At 42.5% G+C, this 10,736-nt stretch overlaps 1 long non-coding RNA gene across 1 annotated transcript in view; it reads left to right on the top strand.

Moving 5' to 3' along the window:
* The window catches only part of LOC137561429 (uncharacterized), a 63,967-nt gene extending 56,407 nt beyond the window's left edge, over positions 1–7,560 (top strand). Inside the window, exons 3-4 of the long non-coding RNA XR_011030008.1 lie at positions 1,740–1,853; positions 7,472–7,560. This is a non-coding gene — a long non-coding RNA (uncharacterized lncRNA). The remainder of the gene's footprint in view (positions 1–1,739; positions 1,854–7,471) is intronic.
* Positions 7,561–10,736: the final 3,176 nt, after the last annotated feature.

Below are 10,736 nucleotides of genomic sequence, written 5' to 3'. Positions count from 1 at the left end.
CTAGTGAAAATGAAATCAGGATCAGAACAAAAACATTTTATTTGCCAAGCATGACTGGGTTGTGCCCGGAATTGGGTTTAGCACTTGCATGGCTCAGAGTAGAGGTAGGGAATGGTACAACAAGGCACAGTGGACAGTAGGAATAGTACCACAAAAGCACAGTAATAGTACAACAATAGTACACTAACACAACAATAGTACGACAGTACAACAAGGCACAGACATAGTACAACAAGGTACAGTAAAATTACAAAATTAAAATTATGAAAGCAGCATTTCACTAGACAGTTTATCCATTTTGAAACCTTGGGGGGGGGGGGGGAGGGAGGGTGTAGAACATGAGGGGGGGTGAAAGCTGTACACGGGAGGGCATGGAGTTCAAGTGTTTATGTGCAAAGGGAAGAAGGAGTTCTTATGGTGGCGATTGCACGGAACCAGCGACATGATGGTAGCCGATTTAAGAAGCAGGGGCCAGGGTGTGAGGGGTCATTGACAATTCTCAATGCTCTGGAGCACAGTTTGGTGGAGTGGAGGAAGTCAAAGTGATGGGATTCCCAATAATCCTCTCTGCTGATCTGATGACTCTCTGTAGTTTGTATCTGTCCAGGTGGAGGACCAGGATTAAGGAGCAGAGGACGAATTTTGATTGTGGCAGTAAAAAAGCTTGTCAGCAGCTCCTGGGCCATTCTAATCTACTCCAGTTGGTGTAGGAAGAATAGCCTCTCCTGGGCTTTCCTCTTTGTGGAGGTGGTGTTTGCTTTCCAGCTTAGGCCGTTGGAGATGGTCTTTCCCAGGAGGTGCATGCTGGCTACTCATTAAACCTTGGTGCTGTCAATGAGGATTGGAGTTGGGGACATGCTTTGTGAAGTCGACTATAATTTTAAACATTTTTGGCTGTGTTAAGGACCAGTCTGTTTTACCTGCACTACTGGCATATTCTGTCAACCTCTTGATGATAGGCCTGCTCGTCATACTTTGTAAGGAGCCCCCAAATGCAGCTGAATGGCAGCACTTGTAACACCACACAAGTCAATGCTTGATATATGGTGGCATTACCCAGCAGCCACCCTCGGATGTGACTCCATGGGGGGAATTCACCGCCAGTCAGCTTCCCATCTAGAAGAGGCCTAACTTGCTGCTTTTTGTGATGTCAAATGGGGAATGTAAAATTAATGCACATACATGATATACGCAAATAGCTACACATTGTTCCCACAACTGCCTAACTTTCCCATTTTGGGCATGATTCACAATGCTTTTTCACCAGTTTTCCTCTGTTTTCACCTTAATTATGTTACATTTTTAAGCCCCAAAGAGAAAAAATATAATATAATTAAAGTAAGAAAAGTAATATTGAAATGAAGTTAATCAGGAACAACTTACTTTGAGTGATTATTTTGCTTGTAAATGTGTTGAAAGGTTATTTTTATCAATTAGGTGATAAATAAGTCATTTGTGAGAAGTTTTGTGAATAGAGCTCTTTGTGTGCTTTTTATAGTCATGGTGAATGCAATCTCCTTGTTGCTGTGAATCTGCACCATAAGTGTTCCAATAATAGCCACTGTTATATCTACTAGTGTCTGTATTTTTATGTACCCGTGTTTTTTCCTTACTCTGTACAGAACTATGGAAGATGAAGTGCTGTATAAATAATCAATAACAATAACAACTGCAAGCAAATTAAGTCCTCATCCCATGACTAGAATCCTTTTTTTTTATGTACCAATTCATATGTTCAGGAAGAAGAAATATTGGAGAGATGTCTTTTATTCTTAACCAGAAGAAAGGGCATTTTACTGAAAATACTATGTGGACTTATGATTTATGGAATCAGAATCAATTTATTTTGCCAAGTAAGTTTGCACTTACAAGAAATTTGTCTTGACAGTTGCTTAACAAACACAAACACAAACAAAAGCAATACATGGACAAGATGGTATGTATATTACAAGTCAAGGACAGCATGTGAGTATAGTGGCAGTGAGCAAGGTGAGAATCATTCATTTTCAGTTCTGTGCTGATTACTTTTAAGTCCTAGCAGCTCTAGCGTGGTTCAGCATTAAAGGACTTACGAGCCCAAATTTTTTAAAAAAAGTTCTGTACCTGCATGACTTTTTTCGGGAGCCGGCCCGGGGGGAGATTAAACAGCGGGGACCCGGCAGAACTGCACGGATGGCATCCTCCATGCCTTCAAAAATCATGCAGGTACAGAACTTTTTTTTTTAATTTAGGCTTGTAAGTCCTTTAAGTATGGCTACCGCCTGAGGAAAAAAGCTGTTCCTGTGTCTAGAGGTTTTAGTTGCGATTGACCGGAATCTTACTCCTGATGGCATGAGCTGGAAGATGGAGTGAGCAGGGTGAGAGGGGTCAGAGGCAATTTTGGTTGCTCTCTTTCTGCACCTGCTAGCATAAAGATCCTGCAGGGAAGGTAAGCTACAGCCAATTATCCTTTCCACTGTTCGGATGATGCGCTGCAGCCTCCCCTTTTTTATAGCTGAGCAGGAGCCGAACCATACAGTCATAGATTATGTCATGGTGGATTCGATGATTGCAGTGTAAAACTGCACCATTAGATTTTTAGCTAGGCCAAACTTTTTCAGCTGCCGTAGATGGTACATCCTCTGCTGCGCTTTCTTGACGATAATGGCCGTATTGTTATCCCATTTTAGGTTGTTTGAGATTGTGGACCCAAGAAACGTCAATGACTCTACCTAGGTTATTGTGGATCCATTTATGGTTAAGGGGAGGTGCTGGGGGGGGGGTCTCCTAAAGTCTAGTATCATCTTCATGGTTTTAAGAGCATTTCGTTCCAAGTTGTTGCTGCTGAAGCAGGAGGAAAGCTGTCCCACTACATGCCTGTATGCAGACTCGTCCCCGTTTTGTATGGGACCAGCTACTGTTGTGTCATCTGCAAACTTCAGAATCTTAACAGATGGATCTGTGGAGATGCAGTCATTGGTGTAAATTGAGTAGAGCAGTGGGGAAAGCACACAGCCCTGGGGTGTACCTGTACTGACTGTCAGAGAGCTTGATGTGTGTTTCCCAAGTCTAACATGCTGTCTCCTGTCGGTTAAGAAATTGGTTATCCATTTGTTTATTTTTTAGCTGTAAGTTACCTTCAAATGATTGTTGTACATTTACTTAGGCCTTATACATACTGCATTCATGTTTTGTCCAGTTATACAGCCTATGTTATTCACCAATCAGGGGCTCATTCTAATGTGTTTTTCCATTTGTGGTGAAAAAAAAACTTGGAGCTTTTAAATTCTTTCCATGCACCATTTGAGCCACATGCACAGACACGTATCAAGAGGCATGCACCAAGCAAGGAAGAGGCGCCATGCCTGCCACCCTGTCATCATTGTGCCGCCACTTCCTTCCCTGCTGCCTGTGCTATTCACAGACCTCAGATCAGGGTGACTCGAGAGGCGGAGAGAGGCAGAGCAGGGTGCACACTACCTGCGAACACTTCAATGCGGTAGTGATGTCATTGTTCACTTCCACATGGGAAGTGTATGGGTCCGAGCGGGTAGCTGCGCTGCCTCTCTCTGCCTCTCCGATCGCCCTGATCTGAGGTCTGTGAGTAGTGCAGACAGCCACCAGCCCTGCATTGCTCCCAGCAAAGCGAATCCCCCAGCCCTGCATAGCGCCCAGCAAAGCAACCAGCCCTGCATAGCGCCCAGCAAAGCATCCAGCCCTGTATAGCACCCAGCAAAGCATCCAGCCCTGTATAGCACCCAGAAAAGCACCCAGCCCTGCATAGTGCCCAGCAAAGCACCCAGCCCTTCATAGCGCCCAGCAAAGCACCCAGCCCTTCTTAGCGCCCAGCAAAGCACCCAGCTTTTCATAGCGCCCAGCAATGCACCTAGCTCAGCAATGCACCCAGCCTTGCATAGCGTCCAGTAATGCACCCAACCCAACAATGCACCGAGCCCTGCATATCGCCCAGCAAAGCACCCAGCCCTGCAAAGTAAAGCATCCAACCCTGCACTGAGCTTAGCAAAGCACCCAGACCTCCATAGCGCCCAGCAATACACCCAGCCCTGCATAGTGCTCAGTAATACACCCAGCCCTGCATAGCTCCCAGCATTGCACCTAGCCATACATAGCGCCCACCAATGCACCCAGCCCTGCATAGCACCCAGCCCTGCAAAGCATCCTGCCGTGCCAAACAGTCATCTTTGCATAGCAAAGCACTTAGCCCAGCCTCAGCCCTGCACAGTGCCCAGCAGAGCACCCAGCAAAACAAAGCACCCAACCCTCAAAAAAAAGCGACCAGCAAGGCAGCCAGCCCTGCAAAGCAAAGCACCCAGCCCTACACAGTGCCCAGCAAAGCCCAAAAGCCCTGCAAAGCAAAGCACCCTGCAAAGCAGTTTTTTTGGGCTTTACAGGTGAAGGGCACTGGGGTTGGGGGTCGCAATTTCTCATTGTTTGCCATAGGAGTCCTGTTACATAGATACGCCTCTGCACATGCACTATTTGCAGTGTGAATGAAGCCTCGAAGTTCATTCTGGCATGGTGCATAGATTTTTTAAATATATGTTCTGGATACCTCTTTTGCAAGGTCTATGAAAAACCCATTTAGTGATAGTGGGGATGTTTCAACAGAAGAAGGAAAAACAAAAGCTTGCTCTTTTGTTCAGTTACCACTTCCTTTACTCTTCCCATAGTACTGATTACTGTTAGAATAATTAGAATGGGGAAGATGTGGCAGCCATTTTGGTAGATGTGGCTGGAGACACAAAAGTAATGCCATTAGTTCAGAGTTGATACAGATTTTGCTAAATGTTTATGTGAATTTATGCAGCTTGAACATGGACCAATCAAATTCTACCCTGGATGGATTGTGTTGGTCCATTTTCCAAATACATACATTTGAATCCAAACTTTGCATAATCCTGCATCAACTTTGAACTCTTTGCATCCCATTTACCACCCCTAGTCATCATAACAGTTTTGAATTGGAGACTTAGGCCTCTTTCACAGTGAGACGTTGCGTTTGATGTGACGTTAAAGTCGCACAACGTGCCACTAACGCAGCGCATGTAGGTTATGACATTGGACGTTATTTTGCACTGTGTTATGTGTCTCTTGGTGCGCCGTTTTTGTCACATACTGATGGAATGAAAATGGCGCATACTTTACATTTAAAAAAACCATTACTGAGCATGTGCAACACACACAACGCAGCAAATTTATTGCTAAACACACAGCATGCAGCACTTTCGAAATATTGCTGCACGTTACACACAACGCAACGTGTGCACTGTGAATGTTACAAGACTTAGTATTGCTGTGCGTTAGTCTGCGGTATAATTTTTTGTAATGTGCGACTTTAACGTCCCACTATGAAAGAGGCCTTAATAAGATCGGCGAAATGACATAGTTAATTTAAGCAAAATGTATTTTCCACATTAAAATACAACAAAAAATGTTGCTTTTTTATGTAAAATTAAATACACTTTGAATCTTTTAATTACAATTGTATGGAGATTAATCTGCAGATTAAAATCAGTGTTCATATACAAAATATTTTTTACCTTTGTGTTGACAGTTGTATACCATACCAAGTGTAGGTTTCTATAATATTAAAAATATGATACAACACATCTATTACATTTAAACAAAGAAATGATTACACTTGGCAGTTTTCGTTAGCAGCCATACATGGAGGGCTGAAGGCTTTTGTACAGTTCAAAGAGCACATTCCACAAATCTACCAGTTGTTGGCTGCCTGCAGGGATCATTTGATTTCTGCAAAAAGATCAACATTAGTGTCCAGACCACTTGATAGTGCATTTTATGTATATACACAGACAGCTGTGTGAAACAGCTTAAAGATTATACAAATATGTGCACAATGTTAACATATTCCACATCGTTTTATTGTCTGCATTATGAGAAATCATCCTAACAGTACATTTCTGAATATATATAATTACTGTATTCATTATTTTTTTTTTCAAATTAAATATAGAAAAAACTTAATTTTTTAGTTTTGGTATTCGTGTTCAGGTAAAAGTAAATTATTTACGAATGATTGAGCGGCAACCATTTTTTTCCTTGCTTTGTATTGTTTTGCTGTGTAATATTTTTACAAATATCAGTCAGTCATTTTTGGGAAAATCTGAACGGAACAGCAGTGGTGTTTGTGGGAAAATGTTGCAGGTCAAAATGGCCGGGTTCACTGTAGCACTTGGTAGAGAATAGAGGTGTACACAGTTAAGGCTTGCCCTCCTAAGTTTCTACCACATAAAAAACATTCCAAAAAGTGTGTATGTGTGTGTGTGTGGGGGGGGGGGGGAAGTGAAAGAGAAATTATTAGCCTAATATAATTTATCACAGCGGCCTTATGCACCTAAACCCACCAAAGATACATAACGTGCAGAAATTTGTAGTGCAATGCAAAAATGGCAACTAAAACCAAACACAATTGCTTATAAGTCTGCTGAAAATGATCTTAAGGCTCAATCCCCCCTTGAGTGGATGCAAGATGGACAGTGTGAGCGCATCTGCTAAGCACTCACCGCTCACGTATACTGCTGCCGATCGCTACCACTCAGTCCCTCTGTACCCATCCGGAGGCTGGCAGGAGCATGGGGTTCTCCATAGGAAGAAATAGACCAACTTTTCCTATCAACAGGGAGAATTTTCATGGGTTCACCATGAACTCATGAGAATTCTCCCTGTTGCTGAGGATCCCCTTTTCTTTTGCAGCCCAATGGAGATCCCCATGTTTCTGCAGCCACTGGGCTCTGTACAAGGGACCGAGTGGCGGTGATCAGCAGCAGGACACGTGGGCTGTAGCACTCTGTGACCCTGTTGTAGCCTTTGGCAGAGTAGTTCCCTCATAGGCTTTATATAGGAGAACCCATCCACAGAAGTGCGGTCTGTTTACTGCAACGGATCCCACTGATCCATTGCAGAATGGCAAATGCGAATAGCTCCAATTTATAAAATAGGGAACTATTCACGGTCTGATTTACAATGAGAGAAGAATTGACAAAAAATTACTGTTCTCTGCTCAAGTGGGAACACAGCCTTAGGCCAGATCCACACTATAAGCGCTTTTCTGAGTGCTTTGTGATTGATTAGCATTTTTTTTTAAATTTCTCCCATTCACTTTCATTCAAATCGCTGTAAAAATCATCATCATTTTTCACGTACGCGATCGCAGCAATTTTTAAGCAACTTTTACCACTATTTTAATAAAAAATTAAATTTTCAAAAAGCACTCAAAAAGTGCTAATCAATCACAAAACGCTCAGAAAAGCGCCTATAGTGTTGATCCGGCCTTAAAGCTCAAATTACTGACACTGGCAAGCCAATGTGAATGTGCCATTGTGAATAAGCCCCAAAGGGGCAATGTCAGTCAATATGGAGTGCTTCAATATACTGGAAATCAAAGCCAAACACCATTTGATAAAGTGTTATCTGACCTCCTATACCTCCTTCAATCTCTCTCTACTAGGTGTCTACATCTAACAATGTGTGTCAGTCGAAGGAGAATAGGAGAAACTGCAATGTGGAGTCAATCAGGATCGCGAGTACAGACCGAGGTTTAAAGTGGATCCCAGGTGAACTTTTACACATTGCATAATTTTGTTCCTTTCCTATTGTTTATAGGGCATTCCTCAAGCCAAATACTTTTTTGTTTTTGTTTTAATACTCTAATTCCCTATAAACAAAAAAAAGCCACGCCCACAAGTTTTCAGAGCGCCTTGGCAGTAGCAAGGGCTCATGGGAGCTCAGTCTGGGCAGGAGGAGGGGGAGGTGTTACTAGCCATTGATTTCAGAGGCAGAGGGGAGGAGAGGGGATTAGGCTGATGGCTCAAGATACAGATAAGCCTGCCTCTGTGTAATGTTTATAAACAACATGGCTGCTGTCATTGTATCACAGGAATAATTAATCATATTCTATTAAAACTGTTTGCAGCTAGATTTGCTGTGTAAACCATCTTAACTTTAGATAAGATATATAGACAAGTTACTTGTTATAGTTAGTTTTTCATCTCGGATCCGCTTTAAGTCAAGTGGCAGACAAGTGTAGTTGAGGTCAAAGTCAAAGAGTCAGGGCTGGCAGTGAGCAGGTGTAGTCAGTGTAAAGCCTCATCTACACGCGTAGATGAGGCTCCGATGTTACTTATCAATCGAGCCACTGATGCGGCTCGATTGATAAGATCCGACAGGGCGGATCTTGCCACCGCCGATTCCCTGCTCCTTACCCACGAGGGGACAATGGCAGGGAATGGAGCGGAAGATAAGCGGCGCCGGGCGGGGATGAGGGCTGATTGAATCCGACGCACGCGCGGCGAGCGGGGACGCGGCGGGTACGCTAATCGAGCCGCCGGATTGCAGTGTCATCTACGCGTGTAGATGACGCTTTATAAGCTACAGATCAGTTGCAGGCTGATAACAGACGTGGTCAGGTCACAGGCTTGGTCATAACGGGTAAGCAATTACTGGAACAATACAAGGTACTGTTATAATTGGAGCTGCTAAGAACAAATAGCACTGCTGCAAGACCTGAACTGCCTCTAGGGAAGCTCAGGCAATCTTGTGCCAGATTTAAATGTATGCGCATTCACTCAGAACTGCGCATGTGTGCATCCCAGAGATGTTGAGTCTCAACACAGGGTGGAATACACCACTGTAAAACACCACTGTAAAACACTGTGTGGACAAATAGTACAAAAATGTAAAGGACACCTGAAGTGAGAGGGATATAGAGGCTGCCATATACAGTATTATTTCCCTTTAAAAATTGCCTGGCTGTCCTGCTGATCCTCTGCCTCTAATAATTTTAGCCATTAAAGCAGACCTGAACTCAGAACGTCCCCTCTGCTCTAAAAGATACGAAACAGCATAATAACCATTAAACAAAAAACATTTCTTTGTTACAGCTGATACAAAACCTAAAATAAATCTGCACTGTTTCTACTTTGTGATTCATGGAAGCAGACATTTTTGTTAACATCTTGTACTTTCTAATGAGCATATCTGCCATCTCTGCTATGGGAGTCATGTGACACGGGAAAGATCAAATTACAACTTGTGATTAGACACACATGAGGGGGAAATTAAACAGGCTAAACTCTCTTAATACATACAGGGTGCAGTTCTCTATGTTTACCTTCTGTCCTGTGCAAGAGTTTCATTCCACTTTAACCCTTAGTGCTCATTCACACTGAGTGAGTTGCAGTGAGTTTCAACATACTGTGCATTTTACAAGGGAATATGAAATGTGGTGCCCTGATGGCACCACATTAAAAACATCCAAAAGATCATCACGGGCATCATTGCAAGGCCCAGAGACCATTCTGAAAATGATTTTGAGAACAGTTAATTGCTGCATTCAGAAATGCTTGTTAAACTTGCTTAAAGGGACTCCGAGCAGTGCAGAAACTATGGAAAGATGGATATCATTTTCAAGATCTCTTTTTCCTCTTTCCAATGATATATAAACCGCCGCCCTAAGCCTTTTAGTTCTCGCTATTTTCGCGATTGAAATTGCCGTGGCCGCGATTTCAATCGCAAAAATAGAGAAAACTAAAAAGCGTAGAGCGACTATTTAGGTGTCGCCAGAAAGAGGAGAAAGAGAGCTTTAAAATGATATCCATCTTTCCATAGTTACTTGTATTACACAGGGCGACTTTTTCCTAAAGTCAGCAGCTCCATTATGCAGAATGGAGCTGCTGACACTGGGGAAAGTGTTAGCCGCACCCAGGCTATGCATATACATAGGTTAGGATTTAGTTAGTGTTAGGCCCCTCCCATGGAGGATTGACTTCTTCGCAGTGGGAGGGACGAGTACTTAATAGGTTGCATGCAAGCTGTTAATGGAAACCAACATCCTCCTCTAGTGGTAGGCAGGTCATGTGTATGCTCGGTGTGTATTCGACCCCACAAGTGGGGCTTGCACTCTTTTGCAGGTAGGCTCTAGTCTGTTTTTAAGTAGCGCTGCTCATTTCCTTGCTATGAAAACTAAAAGGCGTAGGGCGGCGGTTTATATATCATTGGAAAGAGGAGAGCTTTAAAATGATATCCATCTTTCCATAGTTTCTGCACTGCTCGGAGTCCCTTTAAGTTAAAATTCTAAACCACAAAGAGCAAACTACATAAACATCCATAAACACTCCCATTCATTTAAGATGGACACAAGCAAAGTAAAAAAAAAAAAAAAAAAAAAAAAAAAAAAAGGTCCTGTGGTCTGATTAATCAAAATCTGAAAATCTTTTTGAAAATCATGTCATCCAAAAGCTAAGAAGCGGAAGAACTATTCATCTAGGAAGGCAACAGGAGGCGGAAATACATCAGAAAACATTTTTTATAATGAAAAAAAAAATGCATTACATTGCGTCACCATTGACTTTCATTATGTGCGTTTTTGAGAAATATGCAACAAAACCAGTGTTTTTAAAAACCCATAATTTAAAACATACTAAATGCATATGCTTCTTTATATGTGTTTTCTGATGCGGCCCATTGACTAACATTGCAGGCAAACACGCTGCATTTTCTGCAACGCTAGCATTTCTGCCAAGTGTGTTCCCAGCCTAAAGGTTTTGTTACCACTTATGCTGCAATATAGACAACATAATTTTCGCGGAAAGCTTCGCTTTTTTTTCAACAAGACAATGCCAATCTGTATATTTCTCATATTATAGTAGTAAAAGAATCCTGCTGTTAAACCGTCCTGCTGCAGTCCAGACCAGTCACCTATTCAAAACATTTGG

The sequence above is a fragment of the Hyperolius riggenbachi genome, chromosome 3 (genome assembly GCF_040937935.1).
Source record: "Hyperolius riggenbachi isolate aHypRig1 chromosome 3, aHypRig1.pri, whole genome shotgun sequence".
Classification (NCBI taxonomy): domain Eukaryota; kingdom Metazoa; phylum Chordata; class Amphibia; order Anura; family Hyperoliidae; genus Hyperolius; species Hyperolius riggenbachi.
This window is presented reverse-complemented; position numbering and strand designations above follow the sequence as displayed.